Source organism: Taudactylus pleione, unplaced genomic scaffold, assembly GCF_031769625.1.
Source record: "Taudactylus pleione unplaced genomic scaffold, aTauple2 ptg000967l, whole genome shotgun sequence".
NCBI classification, from domain to species: domain Eukaryota; kingdom Metazoa; phylum Chordata; class Amphibia; order Anura; family Myobatrachidae; genus Taudactylus; species Taudactylus pleione.
Window position 1 is genome coordinate 10,980,001 of NW_028285368.1, and position 15,000 is coordinate 10,995,000.

The 15,000-nt window shown below is 37.3% G+C and overlaps 11 non-coding genes and 47 pseudogenes across 11 annotated transcripts; all 58 read right to left on the bottom strand.

Moving 5' to 3' along the window:
* LOC148464145 (5S ribosomal RNA) overlaps positions 1-98 on the bottom strand; it is a 119-nt pseudogene extending 21 nt beyond the window's left edge.
* Positions 99-214: 116 nt separating this feature from the next.
* LOC148464146 (5S ribosomal RNA) lies at positions 215-333 on the bottom strand (annotated as a pseudogene).
* A 116-nt stretch (positions 334-449) lies between these two features.
* LOC148464147 (5S ribosomal RNA) lies at positions 450-568 on the bottom strand (annotated as a pseudogene).
* Positions 569-683: 115 nt separating this feature from the next.
* Positions 684-802, bottom strand: LOC148464148 (5S ribosomal RNA; annotated as a pseudogene).
* A 351-nt stretch (positions 803-1,153) lies between these two features.
* On the bottom strand, positions 1,154-1,272 carry LOC148464149 (5S ribosomal RNA; annotated as a pseudogene).
* Positions 1,273-1,388: 116 nt separating this feature from the next.
* LOC148464150 (5S ribosomal RNA) lies at positions 1,389-1,507 on the bottom strand (annotated as a pseudogene).
* A 116-nt stretch (positions 1,508-1,623) lies between these two features.
* Positions 1,624-1,742, bottom strand: LOC148464151 (5S ribosomal RNA; annotated as a pseudogene).
* A 116-nt stretch (positions 1,743-1,858) lies between these two features.
* On the bottom strand, positions 1,859-1,977 carry LOC148464152 (5S ribosomal RNA). The gene has a single exon (XR_015873528.1). It is a non-coding gene; the product is annotated as a 5S ribosomal RNA (ribosomal RNA).
* Positions 1,978-2,093: 116 nt separating this feature from the next.
* LOC148464153 (5S ribosomal RNA) lies at positions 2,094-2,212 on the bottom strand (annotated as a pseudogene).
* Positions 2,213-2,563: 351 nt separating this feature from the next.
* LOC148464154 (5S ribosomal RNA) lies at positions 2,564-2,682 on the bottom strand. The gene has a single exon (XR_015874118.1). It is a non-coding gene; the product is annotated as a 5S ribosomal RNA (ribosomal RNA).
* A 115-nt stretch (positions 2,683-2,797) lies between these two features.
* LOC148464155 (5S ribosomal RNA) lies at positions 2,798-2,916 on the bottom strand (annotated as a pseudogene).
* A 115-nt stretch (positions 2,917-3,031) lies between these two features.
* On the bottom strand, positions 3,032-3,149 carry LOC148464156 (5S ribosomal RNA; annotated as a pseudogene).
* A 116-nt stretch (positions 3,150-3,265) lies between these two features.
* Positions 3,266-3,384, bottom strand: LOC148464157 (5S ribosomal RNA; annotated as a pseudogene).
* Positions 3,385-3,500: 116 nt separating this feature from the next.
* On the bottom strand, positions 3,501-3,619 carry LOC148464158 (5S ribosomal RNA; annotated as a pseudogene).
* Positions 3,620-3,735: 116 nt separating this feature from the next.
* Positions 3,736-3,854, bottom strand: LOC148464159 (5S ribosomal RNA; annotated as a pseudogene).
* A 116-nt stretch (positions 3,855-3,970) lies between these two features.
* LOC148464160 (5S ribosomal RNA) lies at positions 3,971-4,089 on the bottom strand. The gene has a single exon (XR_015873090.1). It is a non-coding gene; the product is annotated as a 5S ribosomal RNA (ribosomal RNA).
* A 116-nt stretch (positions 4,090-4,205) lies between these two features.
* LOC148464161 (5S ribosomal RNA) lies at positions 4,206-4,324 on the bottom strand (annotated as a pseudogene).
* Positions 4,325-4,440: 116 nt separating this feature from the next.
* Positions 4,441-4,558, bottom strand: LOC148464162 (5S ribosomal RNA; annotated as a pseudogene).
* A 116-nt stretch (positions 4,559-4,674) lies between these two features.
* Positions 4,675-4,793, bottom strand: LOC148464163 (5S ribosomal RNA; annotated as a pseudogene).
* Positions 4,794-4,909: 116 nt separating this feature from the next.
* Positions 4,910-5,028, bottom strand: LOC148464164 (5S ribosomal RNA; annotated as a pseudogene).
* A 116-nt stretch (positions 5,029-5,144) lies between these two features.
* LOC148464165 (5S ribosomal RNA) lies at positions 5,145-5,263 on the bottom strand (annotated as a pseudogene).
* Positions 5,264-5,378: 115 nt separating this feature from the next.
* LOC148464166 (5S ribosomal RNA) lies at positions 5,379-5,497 on the bottom strand (annotated as a pseudogene).
* Positions 5,498-5,848: 351 nt separating this feature from the next.
* LOC148464167 (5S ribosomal RNA) lies at positions 5,849-5,967 on the bottom strand (annotated as a pseudogene).
* A 116-nt stretch (positions 5,968-6,083) lies between these two features.
* Positions 6,084-6,202, bottom strand: LOC148464168 (5S ribosomal RNA; annotated as a pseudogene).
* Positions 6,203-6,318: 116 nt separating this feature from the next.
* On the bottom strand, positions 6,319-6,437 carry LOC148464169 (5S ribosomal RNA; annotated as a pseudogene).
* Positions 6,438-6,553: 116 nt separating this feature from the next.
* On the bottom strand, positions 6,554-6,672 carry LOC148464170 (5S ribosomal RNA). Its single transcript, XR_015873539.1, has one exon. It is a non-coding gene; the product is annotated as a 5S ribosomal RNA (ribosomal RNA).
* Positions 6,673-6,788: 116 nt separating this feature from the next.
* Positions 6,789-6,907, bottom strand: LOC148464171 (5S ribosomal RNA; annotated as a pseudogene).
* A 351-nt stretch (positions 6,908-7,258) lies between these two features.
* Positions 7,259-7,377, bottom strand: LOC148464172 (5S ribosomal RNA). Its single transcript, XR_015874558.1, has one exon. It is a non-coding gene; the product is annotated as a 5S ribosomal RNA (ribosomal RNA).
* A 115-nt stretch (positions 7,378-7,492) lies between these two features.
* LOC148464173 (5S ribosomal RNA) lies at positions 7,493-7,611 on the bottom strand (annotated as a pseudogene).
* Positions 7,612-7,726: 115 nt separating this feature from the next.
* On the bottom strand, positions 7,727-7,844 carry LOC148464174 (5S ribosomal RNA; annotated as a pseudogene).
* Positions 7,845-7,961: 117 nt separating this feature from the next.
* On the bottom strand, positions 7,962-8,080 carry LOC148464175 (5S ribosomal RNA; annotated as a pseudogene).
* Positions 8,081-8,196: 116 nt separating this feature from the next.
* LOC148464176 (5S ribosomal RNA) lies at positions 8,197-8,315 on the bottom strand (annotated as a pseudogene).
* Positions 8,316-8,431: 116 nt separating this feature from the next.
* On the bottom strand, positions 8,432-8,550 carry LOC148464177 (5S ribosomal RNA; annotated as a pseudogene).
* A 116-nt stretch (positions 8,551-8,666) lies between these two features.
* On the bottom strand, positions 8,667-8,785 carry LOC148464178 (5S ribosomal RNA). The gene has a single exon (XR_015873092.1). It is a non-coding gene; the product is annotated as a 5S ribosomal RNA (ribosomal RNA).
* A 116-nt stretch (positions 8,786-8,901) lies between these two features.
* Positions 8,902-9,020, bottom strand: LOC148464179 (5S ribosomal RNA; annotated as a pseudogene).
* A 116-nt stretch (positions 9,021-9,136) lies between these two features.
* LOC148464180 (5S ribosomal RNA) lies at positions 9,137-9,255 on the bottom strand. Its single transcript, XR_015874485.1, has one exon. It is a non-coding gene; the product is annotated as a 5S ribosomal RNA (ribosomal RNA).
* Positions 9,256-9,370: 115 nt separating this feature from the next.
* On the bottom strand, positions 9,371-9,489 carry LOC148464181 (5S ribosomal RNA; annotated as a pseudogene).
* Positions 9,490-9,605: 116 nt separating this feature from the next.
* LOC148464182 (5S ribosomal RNA) lies at positions 9,606-9,724 on the bottom strand (annotated as a pseudogene).
* Positions 9,725-9,840: 116 nt separating this feature from the next.
* LOC148464183 (5S ribosomal RNA) lies at positions 9,841-9,960 on the bottom strand (annotated as a pseudogene).
* Positions 9,961-10,076: 116 nt separating this feature from the next.
* Positions 10,077-10,195, bottom strand: LOC148464184 (5S ribosomal RNA). The gene has a single exon (XR_015873348.1). It is a non-coding gene; the product is annotated as a 5S ribosomal RNA (ribosomal RNA).
* Positions 10,196-10,311: 116 nt separating this feature from the next.
* On the bottom strand, positions 10,312-10,430 carry LOC148464185 (5S ribosomal RNA; annotated as a pseudogene).
* Positions 10,431-10,778: 348 nt separating this feature from the next.
* Positions 10,779-10,897, bottom strand: LOC148464186 (5S ribosomal RNA; annotated as a pseudogene).
* A 116-nt stretch (positions 10,898-11,013) lies between these two features.
* LOC148464187 (5S ribosomal RNA) lies at positions 11,014-11,132 on the bottom strand. The gene has a single exon (XR_015874496.1). It is a non-coding gene; the product is annotated as a 5S ribosomal RNA (ribosomal RNA).
* Positions 11,133-11,247: 115 nt separating this feature from the next.
* On the bottom strand, positions 11,248-11,366 carry LOC148464188 (5S ribosomal RNA; annotated as a pseudogene).
* Positions 11,367-11,482: 116 nt separating this feature from the next.
* Positions 11,483-11,601, bottom strand: LOC148464189 (5S ribosomal RNA; annotated as a pseudogene).
* Positions 11,602-11,717: 116 nt separating this feature from the next.
* LOC148464190 (5S ribosomal RNA) lies at positions 11,718-11,836 on the bottom strand (annotated as a pseudogene).
* A 116-nt stretch (positions 11,837-11,952) lies between these two features.
* Positions 11,953-12,071, bottom strand: LOC148464191 (5S ribosomal RNA; annotated as a pseudogene).
* A 116-nt stretch (positions 12,072-12,187) lies between these two features.
* LOC148464192 (5S ribosomal RNA) lies at positions 12,188-12,306 on the bottom strand (annotated as a pseudogene).
* Positions 12,307-12,422: 116 nt separating this feature from the next.
* LOC148464193 (5S ribosomal RNA) lies at positions 12,423-12,541 on the bottom strand (annotated as a pseudogene).
* A 116-nt stretch (positions 12,542-12,657) lies between these two features.
* LOC148464194 (5S ribosomal RNA) lies at positions 12,658-12,776 on the bottom strand (annotated as a pseudogene).
* A 116-nt stretch (positions 12,777-12,892) lies between these two features.
* On the bottom strand, positions 12,893-13,011 carry LOC148464195 (5S ribosomal RNA). The gene has a single exon (XR_015873349.1). It is a non-coding gene; the product is annotated as a 5S ribosomal RNA (ribosomal RNA).
* A 116-nt stretch (positions 13,012-13,127) lies between these two features.
* Positions 13,128-13,246, bottom strand: LOC148464196 (5S ribosomal RNA; annotated as a pseudogene).
* A 348-nt stretch (positions 13,247-13,594) lies between these two features.
* LOC148464197 (5S ribosomal RNA) lies at positions 13,595-13,713 on the bottom strand (annotated as a pseudogene).
* Positions 13,714-13,829: 116 nt separating this feature from the next.
* Positions 13,830-13,948, bottom strand: LOC148464198 (5S ribosomal RNA). The gene has a single exon (XR_015874507.1). It is a non-coding gene; the product is annotated as a 5S ribosomal RNA (ribosomal RNA).
* Positions 13,949-14,063: 115 nt separating this feature from the next.
* LOC148464199 (5S ribosomal RNA) lies at positions 14,064-14,182 on the bottom strand (annotated as a pseudogene).
* Positions 14,183-14,298: 116 nt separating this feature from the next.
* On the bottom strand, positions 14,299-14,417 carry LOC148464200 (5S ribosomal RNA; annotated as a pseudogene).
* A 116-nt stretch (positions 14,418-14,533) lies between these two features.
* LOC148464201 (5S ribosomal RNA) lies at positions 14,534-14,652 on the bottom strand (annotated as a pseudogene).
* A 116-nt stretch (positions 14,653-14,768) lies between these two features.
* Positions 14,769-14,887, bottom strand: LOC148464202 (5S ribosomal RNA; annotated as a pseudogene).
* Between the last annotated feature and the right edge of the window lie 113 nt (positions 14,888-15,000).

A 15,000-nucleotide genomic window follows, 5' to 3' on the forward strand; every position in this document is an offset into this window, starting at 1 on the left:
CTAGGTGGTCTCCCATCCAAGTACTAACCAGGCCCAACACTGCATAGCTTCCAAGATCAGATGAGATTGGGCATGTCCAGTGTGGTTTGACTGTAGGTGCTCAAAAACATTAACTTTAGACATCTTTTACTTCTTAACTCAAGTAAATTCATTGATAAATTGAAAAAATTAAATGTAAAATGTAATAGAAAAGACTGTTATGGCAGTATAAAATTACCTACAGCACCTGGGATTCCTAGGTGGTCTCCCATCCAAGTACTAACCAGGCCCAACACTGCATAGCTTCCAAGAGCAGACGAGATTGGGCATCTCCAGTGTGGTTTGGCTGTAGGTGCTCAAAAACATTAACTTTAGACCTCTTTTACTTCTTTACTCAAGTAAATTCATTGATAAGTTGAAAAAATTAAATGTAAAATGTAATAGAAAAGAATATTATGGCAGTATAAAATTACCTACAGCACCTTGTATTCCTAGGTTGTCTCCCATGCAAGTACTAACCAGGCCCAACACTGCATAGCTTCCAAGATCAGACGAGATTGGGCATGTCCAGTGTGGTTTGGCTGTAGGTGCTCAAAAACATTAACTTTAGACCTCTATTACTTCTTAACTCTAGTAAATTCATTGATAAGTTGAAAAAATTAAATGTAAAATGTAATAGAAAGAATGTTTTGGCTGTGTAAAATTACCTACAGCACCTGGTATTCCCAGGTGGTCTCCCAACCAAGAACAAACCAGTCCCAACACTGCATAGCTTCCAAGATCAGATGAGATTGGGCATGTCCAGTGTGGTTTGGCTGTAGGTGCTCAAAAGCATTAAATTTAGACCTCTATTACTTCTTAACTCAAGGAAATTCATTGATAAGTTGAAAAAATTAAATGTAAAATGTAATAGAAAAGACTGTTATGGCAGTATATAATTACCTACAGCACTTGGGATTCCTAGGTGGTCTCCCATCCAAGTACTAACAAGTCCCAACACTGCATAGCTTCCAAAATCAGACGAGATTGGGCATGTCCAGTATGGTTTGGCTGTAGTTGCTCAAAAACATTAACTTTAGACCTCTATTACTTCTTAACTCAAGTAAATTCATTGATAAGTTGAAAAAATTAAATGTAAAATTTAATAGAAAAGAATGTTATGGCAGTATAAAATTACCTACAGCACCTGGTATTCCCAGGTGGTCTCCCATTCAAGTACTAACCACGCCCAACACTGCATAACTTCGAAGATCAGACGAGATTGGGCATGTCCAGTGTGGTTTGGCTATAGGCGCTCAAAAACATTAACTTAAGACCTCTTTTACTTCTTAACTAAAGTAAATTCATTGATAAGTTGAAAAAATGTAATGTAAAATGTAATAGAAAAGAATGTTATGGCTATATAAAATTACCTACAGCACCTGGTTTTCCCAGGTGGTCTCCCGTCCAAGTACTAACAAAGCCTAACACTGCATAGCTTCCAAGATCTGACGAGATTGGGCATGTCCAGTGTGGTTTGGCTGTAGGTGCTCAAATGAATTAACTTTAGACCTCTATTACTTCTTAACTCAAGTAAATTCATTGATAAGTTGAAAAAATTAAATGTAAAATGAAATAGAAAAGACTGTTATGGCAGTATAAAATTACCTACAGCACCTGGGATTCCTAGTTGGTCTCCCATCCAAGTACTAACCAGGCCCAACACTGCATAGCTTCCAAGATCAGACGAGATTGGGAATGTCCAGTGTGGTTTGGCTGTAGGTGCTCAAAAATATTAACTTTAGACCTCTTTTATTTCTTTACTCAAGTAAATTCATTGATAAGTTGAAAAAATTAAATGTAAAATGTAATAGAAAAGAATGTTATGGCTGCATAAAAATACCTACAGCACCTGGTATTCCCAGGTGGTCTCCCATCCAAGTACTAACCAGGCCCAACACTGCATAATTTCCAAGATCAGACGAGATTGGGCATGTCCAGTGTGGTTTGGCTGTAGGTGCTCAAAAACATTAACTTTAGACCTCTATTACTTCTTAACTCAAGGAAATTCATTGATAAGTTGAATAAATTAAATGTAAAATGTAATAGAAAAGAATGTTATAGCAGTATAAAATTACCTACTGCACCTGGCTTTCGCAGGTGGTCTCCCATCCAAGTACTGACCAGGCCCAACACTGCATAGCTACCAAGATCAGACGAGATTGGTTATGTCCAGTGTGGATTGGCTGTAGGTGCTCAAAAGCATTAACTTTAGACCTCTATTACTTCTTAACTCAAGGAAATTCATTGATAAGTTGAAAAAATTAAATGTAAAATGTAATAGAAAAGAATGTTACGGCAGTATAAAATTACCTACAGCATCTGGTATTCCCAGATGGTCTCCCATCCAAGTACTTACGAGGCCCAACACTGCATAGCTTCCAAAATCAGACAAGATTGGGCATGTCCAGTGTGTTTTGGCTGGAAGTGCTCAAAAACATTAACTTTAGACCTCTATTACCTCTTAACTCAAGAAAATTCATTGATAAGTTGAAAAAATTAAATGTAAAATGTAATAGAAAAGAATGTTATGGCAGTATAAAATTACCTACAGCACCTGGTATTCCCAGGTGGTCTTCCATCCAAGTACTAACCAGGCCCAACACTGCATAGCTTCCAAGTTCAGACGAGATTGGGCATGTCCAGTGTGGTATGGCTGTAGGTGCTCAAAAACATTAACTTTAGACCTCTTTTACTTCTTAACTCAACTAAATTCAATGATAAGTTGAAAAATGAAATGTAAAATGTAATAGAAAAGAATTTTATGGCAATATAAAATTACCTACAGCTCCTGGAATTCCCAGGAGGTCTCCCATCCAAGTACTAACCAGGCCCAATACTGTATAGTTTCCAAGTTCAGACGAGATTGGGCATGTCCAGTGTGGTTTGGCTGTAGGTGCTCAAAAACATTAACTTTAGACCTCTTGTACTTCTTAACTCAAGTAAATTCAATGATAAGTTGAAAAATGAAATGTAAAATGTAATAGAAAAGAATGTTATGGCAGCATAAAATTACCTACAGCTCCTGGTATTCCCAGGTGGTCTCCCATCCAAGTACTAACCAACCCAACACTGCATAGCTTCCAAGATAAGACGAGATCGGGCATGTTCAGTGTGGTTTGGCTGTAGGTGCTCAAAAACATTAACTTTAGACCTCTTTTACTTCTTAACTCAAGTAAATTCATTGATAAGTTGAAAAAATTAAATGTAAAATGTAATAGAAAAGAATGTATTGGCTGTCTAAAATTACCTACAGCACCTGGTATTCCCAGGTGGTCTCCCATCCAACTACAAACCAGTCCCAACACTACATAGTTTCCAAGATCAGACGAGATTGGGCATCTCCAGTGTGGTTTGGCTGTAGGTGCTCAAAAGCATTAACTTTAGACCTCTATTACTTCTTAACTCAAGTAAATTCATTGATAAGTTGAAAAAATTGAATGTAAAATGTAATAGAAAAGACTGTTATGGCAGTATAAAATTACCTACAGCACCTGGGATTCCTAGGTGGACTCCCATCCAAGTACTAAACAGGCCCAACACTGCATAGCTTCCAAGATCAGACGAGATTGGGCATGTCCAGTGTGGTTTGGCTGTAGGTGCTCAAAAGCATTAACTTTAGACATCTATTACTTCTTAACTCAAGGAAATTCATTGATAAGTTGAAAAAATTTAATGTAAAATGTAATAGAAAAGAATCTTTTGGCTGTGTAAAATTACCTACAGCACCTGGTATTCCCAGGTGGTCTCCCAACCAAGTACAAACCAGTCCCAACACTGCATAGCTTCCAAGATCAGATGAGATTGGGCATGTCCAGTGTGGTTTGGCTGTAGGTGCTCAAAAATATTAACTTTAGACCTCTTTTATTTCTTTACTCAAGTAAATTCATTGATAAGTTGAAAAAATTAAATGTAAAATGTAATAGAAAAGAATGTTATGGCTGCATAAAAATACCTACAGCACCTGGTATTCCCAGGTGGTCTCCCATCCAAGTACTAACCAGGCCCAACACTGCATAGCTTCCAAGATCAGACGAGATTGGGCATGTCCAGTGTGGTTTGGCTGTAGGTGCTCAAAAGCATTAAGTTTAGACCTCTATTACTTCTTAACTCAAGTAAATTCATTGATAAGTTGAAAAAATTAAATGTAAAATGTAATAGAAAAGACTGTTATGGCAGTATAAAATTACCTACAGCACCTGGGATTCCTAGTTGGTCTCCCATCCAAGTACTAACCAGGCCCAACACTGCATAGCTTCCAAGATCAGACGAAATTGGGAATGTCCAGTGTGGTTTGGCTGTAGGTGCTCAAAAATATTAACTTTAGACCTCTTTTATTTCTTTACTCAAGTAAATTCATTGATAAGTTGAAAAAATTAAATGTAAAATGTAATAGAAAAGAATGTTATGGCTGCATAAAAATACCTACAGCACCTGGTATTCCCAGGTGGTCTCCCATCCAAGTACTAACCATCCCAACACTGCATAGCTTCCAAGATAAGATGAGATCGGGCATGTCCAGTGTGGTTTGGCTGTAGGTGCTCAAATACATTAACTTTAGACCTCTATTACTTCTTAACTCAAGTAAATTCATTGATAAGTTGAAAAAATTAAATGTAAAAAGTAATAGAAAAGACTGTTATGGCAGTATAAAATTACCTACAGCACCTGGGATTCCTAGGTGGTCTCCCATCCAAGTACTAACCAGGCCCAACACTGCATAGCTTCCAAGATCAGATGAGATTGGGCATGTCCAGTGTGGTTTGACTGTAGGTGCTCAAAAACATTAACTTTAGACATCTTTTACTTCTTAACTCAAGTAAATTCATTGATAAATTGAAAAAATTAAATGTAAAATGTAATAGAAAAGACTGTTATGGCAGTATAAAATTACCTACAGCACCTGGGATTCCTAGGTGGTCTCCCATCCAAGTACTAACCAGGCCCAACACTGCATAGCTTCCAAGAGCAGACGAGATTGGGCATCTCCAGTGTGGTTTGGCTGTAGGTGCTCAAAAACATTAACTTTAGACCTCTTTTACTTCTTTACTCAAGTAAATTCATTGATAAGTTGAAAAAATTAAATGTAAAATGTAATAGAAAAGAATATTATGGCAGTATAAAATTACCTACAGCACCTTGTATTCCTAGGTTGTCTCCCATGCAAGTACTAACCAGGCCCAATACTGCATAGCTTCCAAGATCAGACGAGATTGGGCATGTCCAGTGTGGTTTGGCTGTAGGTGCTCAAAAACATTAACTTTAGACCTCTATTACTTCTTAACTCTAGTAAATTCATTGATAAGTTGAAAAAATTAAATGTAAAATGTAATAGAAAGAATGTTTTGGCTGTGTAAAATTACCTACAGCACCTGGTATTCCCAGGTGGTCTCCCAACCAAGAACAAACCAGTCCCAACACTGCATAGCTTCCAAGATCAGATGAGATTGGGCATGTCCAGTGTGGTTTGGCTGTAGGTGCTCAAAAGCATTAAATTTAGACCTCTATTACTTCTTAACTCAAGGAAATTCATTGATAAGTTGAAAAAATTAAATGTAAAATGTAATAGAAAAGACTGTTATGGCAGTATATAATTACCTACAGCACTTGGGATTCCTAGGTGGTCTCCCATCCAAGTACTAACAAGTCCCAACACTGCATAGCTTCCAAAATCAGACGAGATTGGGCATGTCCAGTATGGTTTGGCTGTAGTTGCTCAAAAACATTAACTTTAGACCTCTATTACTTCTTAACTCAAGTAAATTCATTGATAAGTTGAAAAAATTAAATGTAAAATTTAATAGAAAAGAATGTTATGGCAGTATAAAATTACCTACAGCACCTGGTATTCCCAGGTGGTCTCCCATTCAAGTACTAACCACGCCCAACACTGCATAACTTCGAAGATCAGACGAGATTGGGCATGTCCAGTGTGGTTTGGCTATAGGCGCTCAAAAACATTAACTTAAGACCTCTTTTACTTCTTAACTAAAGTAAATTCATTGATAAGTTGAAAAAATGTAATGTAAAATGTAATAGAAAAGAATGTTATGGCTATATAAAATTACCTACAGCACCTGGTTTTCCCAGGTGGTCTCCCGTCCAAGTACTAACAAAGCCTAACACTGCATAGCTTCCAAGATCTGACGAGATTGGGCATGTCCAGTGTGGTTTGGCTGTAGGTGCTCAAATGCATTAACTTTAGACCTCTATTACTTCTTAACTCAAGTAAATTCATTGATAAGTTGAAAAAATTAAATGTAAAATGAAATAGAAAAGACTGTTATGGCAGTATAAAATTACCTACAGCACCTGGGATTCCTAGTTGGTCTCCCATCCAAGTACTAACCAGGCCCAACACTGCATAGCTTCCAAGATCAGACGAGATTGGGAATGTCCAGTGTGGTTTGGCTGTAGGTGCTCAAAAATATTAACTTTAGACCTCTTTTATTTCTTTACTCAAGTAAATTCATTGATAAGTTGAAAAAATTAAATGTAAAATGTAATAGAAAAGAATGTTATGGCTGCATAAAAATACCTACAGCACCTGGTATTCCCAGGTGGTCTCCCATCCAAGTACTAACCAGGCCCAACACTGCATAATTTCCAAGATCAGACGAGATTGGGCATGTCCAGTGTGGTTTGGCTGTAGGTGCTCAAAAACATTAACTTTAGACCTCTATTACTTCTTAACTCAAGGAAATTCATTGATAAGTTGAATAAATTAAATGTAAAATGTAATAGAAAAGAATGTTATAGCAGTATAAAATTACCTACTGCACCTGGCTTTCGCAGGTGGTCTCCCATCCAAGTACTGACCAGGCCCAACACTGCATAGCTACCAAGATCAGACGAGATTGGTTATGTCCAGTGTGGATTGGCTGTAGGTGCTCAAAAGCATTAACTTTAGACCTCTATTACTTCTTAACTCAAGGAAATTCATTGATAAGTTGAAAAAATTAAATGTAAAATGTAATAGAAAAGAATGTTACGGCAGTATAAAATTACCTACAGCATCTGGTATTCCCAGATGGTCTCCCATCCAAGTACTTACGAGGCCCAACACTGCATAGCTTCCAAAATCAGACAAGATTGGGCATGTCCAGTGTGTTTTGGCTGGAAGTGCTCAAAAACATTAACTTTAGACCTCTATTACCTCTTAACTCAAGAAAATTCATTGATAAGTTGAAAAAATTAAATGTAAAATGTAATAGAAAAGAATGTTATGGCAGTATAAAATTACCTACAGCACCTGGTATTCCCAGGTGGTTTTCCATCCAAGTACTAACCAGGCCCAACACTGCATAGCTTCCAAGTTCAGACGAGATTGGGCATGTCCAGTGTGGTATGGCTGTAGGTGCTCAAAAACATTAACTTTAGACCTCTTTTACTTCTTAACTCAACTAAATTCAATGATAAGTTGAAAAATGAAATGTAAAATGTAATAGAAAAGAATTTTATGGCAATATAAAATTACCTACAGCTCCTGGAATTCCCAGCAGGTCTCCCATCCAAGTACTAACCAGGCCCAATACTGTATAGTTTCCAAGTTCAGACGAGATTGGGCATGTCCAGTGTGGTTTGGCTGTAGGTGCTCAAAAACATTAACTTTAGACCTCTTTTACTTCTTAACTCAAGTAAATTCAATGATAAGTTGAAAAATGAAATGTAAAATGTAATAGAAAAGAATGTTATGGCAGTATAAAATTACCTACAGCTCCTGGTATTCCCAGGTGGTCTCCCATCCAAGTACTAACCAACCCAACACTGCATAGCTTCCAAGATAAGACGAGATCGGGCATGTTCAGTGTGGTTTGGCTGTAGGTGCTCAAAGACATTAACTTTAGACCTCTTTTACTTCTTAACTCAAGTAAATTCATTGATAAGTTGAAAAAATTAAATGTAAAATGTAATAGAAAAGAATGTTATGGCTGCATAAAAATTACCTACAGCACCTGGTATTCCCAGGTGGTCTCCCATCCAACTACAAACCAGTCCCAACACTACATAGTTTCCAAGATCAGACGAGATTGGGCATCTCCAGTGTGGTTTGGCTGTAGGTGCTCAAAAGCATTAACTTTAGACCTCTATTACTTCTTAACTCAAGTAAATTCATTGATAAGTTGAAAAAATTGAATGTAAAATGTAATAGAAAAGACTGTTATGGCAGTATAAAATTACCTACAGCACCTGGGATTCCTAGGTGGACTCCCATCCAAGTACTAAACAGGCCCAACACTGCATAGCTTCCAAGATCAGACGAGATTGGGCATGTCCAGTGTGGTTTGGCTGTAGGTGCTCAAAAGCATTAACTTTAGACATCTATTACTTCTTAACTCAAGGAAATTCATTGATAAGTTGAAAAAATTTAATGTAAAATGTAATAGAAAAGAATCTTTTGGCTGTGTAAAATTACCTACAGCACCTGGTATTCCCAGGTGGTCTCCCAACCAAGTACAAACCAGTCCCAACACTGCATAGCTTCCAAGATCAGATGAGATTGGGCATGTCCAGTGTGGTTTGGCTGTAGGTGCTCAAAAATATTAACTTTAGACCTCTTTTATTTCTTTACTCAAGTAAATTCATTGATAAGTTGAAAAAATTAAATGTAAAATGTAATAGAAAAGAATGTTATGGCTGCATAAAAATACCTACAGCACCTGGTATTCCCAGGTGGTCTCCCATCCAAGTACTAACCAGGCCCAACACTGCATAGCTTCCAAGATCAGACGAGATTGGGCATGTCCAGTGTGGTTTGGCTGTAGGTGCTCAAAAGCATTAAGTTTAGACCTCTATTACTTCTTAACTCAAGTAAATTCATTGATAAGTTGAAAAAATTAAATGTAAAATGTAATAGAAAAGACTGTTATGGCAGTATAAAATTACCTACAGCACCTGGGATTCCTAGTTGGTCTCCCATCCAAGTACTAACCAGGCCCAACACTGCATAGCTTCCAAGATCAGACGAAATTGGGAATGTCCAGTGTGGTTTGGCTGTAGGTGCTCAAAAATATTAACTTTAGACCTCTTTTATTTCTTTACTCAAGTAAATTCATTGATAAGTTGAAAAAATTAAATGTAAAATGTAATAGAAAAGAATGTTATGGCTGCATAAAAATACCTACAGCACCTGGTATTCCCAGGTGGTCTCCCATCCAAGTACTAACCAGGCCCAACACTGCATAGCTTCCAAGTTCAGACGAGATTGGGCATGTCCAGTGTGGTATGGCTGTAGGTGCTCAAAAACATTAACTTTAGACCTATTTTACTTCTTAACTCAACTAAATTCAATGATAAGTTGAAAAATGAAATGTAAAATGTAATAGAAAAGAATGTTATGGCAATATAAAATTACCTACAGCTCCTGGAATTCCCAGGAGGTCTCACATCCAAATACTAACCAGGCCCAACACTGCATAGCTTCCAAGATCAAACGAGATTGGGCATGTCCAGTGTGGTTTGGATGTAAGTGCTCAAAAACATTAAATTTAGACCTCTTTTACTTCTTAACTCAAGTAAAATCATTGATAAGTTGAAAAAATTGAATGTAAAATGTAATAGAAAAGAATGTTTTGGCTGTCTAAAATTACCTACAGCTCCTGGTATTCCCAGGTGGTCTCCCATCCAAATACAAACCAGGCCCAACACTGCATAGCTTCCAAGATCAGACGAGATTGGGCATGTCCAGGGTGGTTTGACTATAGGTGCTCAAAAGCATTAAATTTAGACCTCTATTACTTCTTAACTCAAGTAAATTCATTGATAAGTTGAAAAAATGTAATGTAAAATGTAATAGAAAATAATGTTATGGCTGTATAAAATTACCTACAGCACCTAGTATTCCCAGGTAGTCTCCCATCCAAGTACTAACCAGGCTCCAACACTGCTTAGCTTCCAAGATCAGATGAGATTGGGCATGTCCAGTGTGGTTTGGCTGTAGGTGCTCAAAAACATTAACTTTAGACCTCTTTTACTTCTTAACTCAAGTAAATTCATTGATAAGTTGAAAAAATTAAATGTAAAATGTAATAGAAAAGAATGTTATGGCTGCATAAAAATACCTACAGCACCTGGTATTCCCAGGTGGTCTCCCATCCAAGTACTAACCAGGCCCAACACTGCATAATTTCCAAGATCAGACGAGATTGGGCATGTCCAGTGTGATTTGGCTGTAGGTGCTCAAAAACATTAACTTTAGACCTCTATTACTTCTTAACTCAAGGAAATTCATTGATAAGTTGAATAAATTAAATGTAAAATGTAATAGAAAAGAATGTTATAGCAGTATAAAATTACCTACTGCACCTGGCTTTCGCAGGTGGTCTCCCATCCAAGTACTGACCAGGCCCAACACTGCATAGCTACCAAGATCAGACGAGATTGGTTATGTCCAGTGTGGAATGGCTGTAGGTGCTCAAAAGCATTAACTTTAGACCTCTATTACTTCTTAACTCAAGGAAATTCATTGATGTTGAAAAAATTAAATGTAAAATGTAATAGAAAAGAATGTTAAGGCAGTATAAAATTACCTACAGCATCTGGTATTTCCAGGTGGTCTCCCATCCAAGTACTTACGAGGCCCAACACTGCATAGCTTCCAAAATCAGACAAGATCGGGCATGTCCAGTGTGTTTTGGCTGGAAGTGCTCAAAAACATTAACTTTAGACCTCATTTACTTCTTAACTCAAGTAAATTCAATGATAAGTTGAAAAATGAAATGTAAAATGTAATAGAAAAGAATATTATGGCAGTATAAAATTACCTACAGCTCCTGGTATTCCCAGGAGGTCTCCCATCCAAGTACTAACCAGGCCCAACACTGCATAGCTTCCAAGATCAGACGAGATTGGGCATGTCCAGTGTGGTTTGGCTGTAAGTGCTCAAAAACATTAACTTTAGACCTCTATTACCTCTTAACTCAAGAAAATTCATTGATAAGTTGAAAAAATTAAATGTAAAATGTAATAGAAAAGAATGTTATGGCAGTATAAAATTACCTACAGCACCTGGTATTCCCAGGTGGTCTCCCATCCAAGTACTAACCAGGCCCAACACTGCATAGCTTCCAAGTTCAGACGAGATTGGGCATGTCCAGTGTGGTATGGCTGTAGGTGCTCAAAAACATTAACTTTAGACCTCTTTTACTTCTTAACTCAACTAAATTCAATGATAAGTTGAAAAATGAAATGTAAAATGTAATAGAAAAGAATGTTATGGCAATATAAAATTACCTACAGCTCCTGGAATTCCCAGGAGGTCTCACATCCAAGTACTAACCAGGCCCAACACTGCATAGCTTCCAAGATCAAACGAGATTGGGCATGTCCAGTGTGGTTTGGATGTAAGTGCTCAAAAACATTAACTTTAGACCTCTATTACTTCTTAACTCAAGTAAAATCATTGATAAGTTGAAAAAATTAAATGTAAAATGTAATAGAAAAGAATGTTTTGGCTGTCTAAAATTACCTACAGCACCTGGTATTCCCAGGTGGTCTCCCATCCAAGTACAAACCAGGCCCAACACTGCATAGCTTCCAAGATCAGACGAGATTGGGCATGTCCAGGGTGGTTTGACTGTAGGTGCTCAAAAGCATTAAATTTAGACCTCTATTACTTCTTAACTCAAGTAAATTCATTGATAAGTTGAAAAAATGTAATGTAAAATGTAATAGAAAATAATGTTATGGCTATATAAAATTACCTACAGCACCTGGTATTCCCAGGTGGTTTCCCATCCAAGTACTAACCAGGCCCAACACTGCATAGCTTCCAAGATCAAACGAGATTGGGCATGTCCGGTGTGGTTTGGCTATAGGTGCTCAAAAGCATTAACTTTAGACCTCTATTACTTCTTAACTCAAGTAAATTCATTGATAAGTTGAAAAAATTAAATGTAAAATGTAATAGAAAAGACTGTTATGGCAGTATAAAATTACCTACAGCACCTGGGATTCCCAGGTGGTTTCCCATCCAAGTACTAACCAGGCCCAACACTGCATAGCTTCCAAGATCAGACGAGATTGGGCATGTCCAGTGTGGTTTGGCTGTAGGTGCTCTAAAACATTAACTTTAGACCTCTTTTACTTCTTTACTCAAGTAAATTCATTGATAAGTTGAAAAAATTAAATGTAAAATGTAATAGAAAAGAATGTTATGGCTGCATAAAATTACCTACTGCACTTGGTATTCCAAGGTGGTCTCCCATCCAAGTACTAACCAGGCCCACCACTGCATAGCTACCAAGTTCAGATGAGATTGGTTATGTCCAGTGTGGATTGGGTGTAGGTGCTCAAAAACATTAACTTTAGACCTCTATTACCTCTTAACTCAAGGAAATTCATTGATAAGTTGAAAAAATTAAATGTAAAATGTAATAGAAAAGAATGTTATGCCAGTATAAAATTACCTACAGCACCTGGTATTCCCAGGTGGTCTCCCATCCAAGTACTAACCAGGCCCAACACTGCATAGCTTTCAAGATCAGATGAGATTGGGTATGCCCAGTGTGGTTTGGCTGTAGGTGCTCAAAACCATTAACTTTAGACCTCTTTTACTTCTTAACTCAAGTAAATTCATTGATAAGTTGAAAAAATTAAATGTAAAATGTAATAGAAAATAATGTTATGGCTGTCTAAAATTACCTACAGCACCTGGAATTCCCAGGTGGTCTCCAATCCAAGTACAAACCAGGCCCAACACTGCATAGCTTCCAAGATCAGACGAGATTGGGCATGTCCAGTGTGGTTTGGCTGTAGGTGCTCAAAAACATTAACTTTAGACCTCTTTTACTTCTTAACTCAAGTAAATTCATTGATAAGTTGAAAAAATTAAATGTAAAATGTAATAGAAAAGAATGTTATGGCTGCATAAAAATACCTACAGCACCTGGTATTCCCAGGTGGTCTCCCATCCAAGTACTAACCAGGCCCAACACTGCATAATTTCCAAGATCAGACGAGATTGGGCATGTCCAGTGTGATTTGGCTGTAGGTGCTCAAAAACATTAACTTTAGACCTCTATTACTTCTTAACTCAAGGAAATTCATTGATAAGTTGAATAAATTAAATGTAAAATGTAATAGAAAAGAATGTTATAGCAGTATAAAATTACCTACTGCACCTGGCTTTCGCAGGTGGTCTCCCATCCAAGTACTGACCAGGCCCAACACTGCATAGCTACCAAGATCAGACGAGATTGGTTATGTCCAGTGTGGAATGGCTGTAGGTGCTCAAAAGCATTAACTTTAGACCTCTATTACTTCTTAACTCAAGGAAATTCATTGATGTTGAAAAAATTAAATGTAAAATGTAATAGAAAAGAATGTTAAGGCAGTATAAAATTACCTACAGCATCTGGTATTTCCAGGTGGTCTCCCATCCAAGTACTTACGAGGCCCAACACTGCATAGCTTCCAAAATCAGACAAGATCGGGCATGTCCAGTGTGTTTTGGCTGGAAGTGCTCAAAAACATTAACTTTAGACCTCATTTACTTCTTAACTCAAGTAAATTCAATGATAAGTTGAAAAATGAAATGTAAAATGTAATAGAAAAGAATATTATGGCAGTATAAAATTACCTACAGCTCCTGGTATTCCCAGGAGGTCTCCCATCCAAGTACTAACCAGGCCCAACACTGCATAGCTTCCAAGATCAGACGAGATTGGGCATGTCCAGTGTGGTTTGGCTGTAAGTGCTCAAAAACATTAACTTTAGACCTCTATTACCTCTTAACTCAAGAAAATTCATTGATAAGTTGAAAAAATTAAATGTAAAATGTAATAGAAAAGAATGTTATGGCAGTATAAAATTACCTACAGCACCTGGTATTCCCAGGTGGTCTCCCATCCAAGTACTAACCAGGCCCAACACTGCATAGCTTCCAAGTTCAGACGAGATTGGGCATGTCCAGTGTGGTATGGCTGTAGGTGCTCAAAAACATTAACTTTAGACCTCTTTTACTTCTTAACTCAACTAAATTCAATGATAAGTTGAAAAATGAAATGTAAAATGTAATAGAAAAGAATGTTATGGCAATATAAAATTACCTACAGCTCCTGGAATTCCCAGGAGGTCTCACATCCAAGTACTAACCAGGCCCAACACTGCATAGCTTCCAAGATCAAACGAGATTGGGCATGTCCAGTGTGGTTTGGATGTAAATGCTCAAAAACATTAACTTTAGACCTCTATTACTTCTTAACTCAAGTAAAATCATTGATAAGTTGAAAAAATTAAATGTAAAATGTAATAGAAAAGAATGTTTTGGCTGTCTAAAATTACCTACAGCACCTGGTATTCCCAGGTGGTCTCCCATCCAAGTACAAACCAGGCCCAACACTGCATAGCTTCCAAGATCAGACGAGATTGGGCATGTCCAGGGTGGTTTGACTGTAGGTGCTCAAAAGCATTAAATTTAGACCTCTATTACTTCTTAACTCAAGTAAATTCATTGATAAGTTGAAAAAATGTAATGTAAAATGTAATAGAAAATAATGTTATGGCTATATAAAATTACCTACAGCACCTGGTATTCCCAGGTGGTTTCCCATCCAAGTACTAACCAGGCCCAACACTGCATAGCTTCCAAGATCAAACGAGATTGGGCATGTCCGGTGTGGTTTGGCTATAGGTGCTCAAAAGCATTAACTTTAGACCTCTATTACTTCTTAACTCAAGTAAATTCATTGATAAGTTGAAAAAATTAAATGTAAAATGTAATAGAAAAGACTGTTATGGCAGTATAAAATTACCTACAGCACCTGGGATTCCCAGGTGGTTTCCCATCCAAGTACTAACCAGGCCCAACACTGCATAGCTTCCAAGATCAGACGAGATTGGGCATGTCCAGTGTGGTTTGGCTGTAGGTGCTCTAAAACATTAACTTTAGACCTCTTTTACTTCTTTACTCAAGTAAATTCATTGATAAGTTGAAAAAATTAAATGTAAAATGTAATAGAAAAGAATGTTATGGCTGCATAA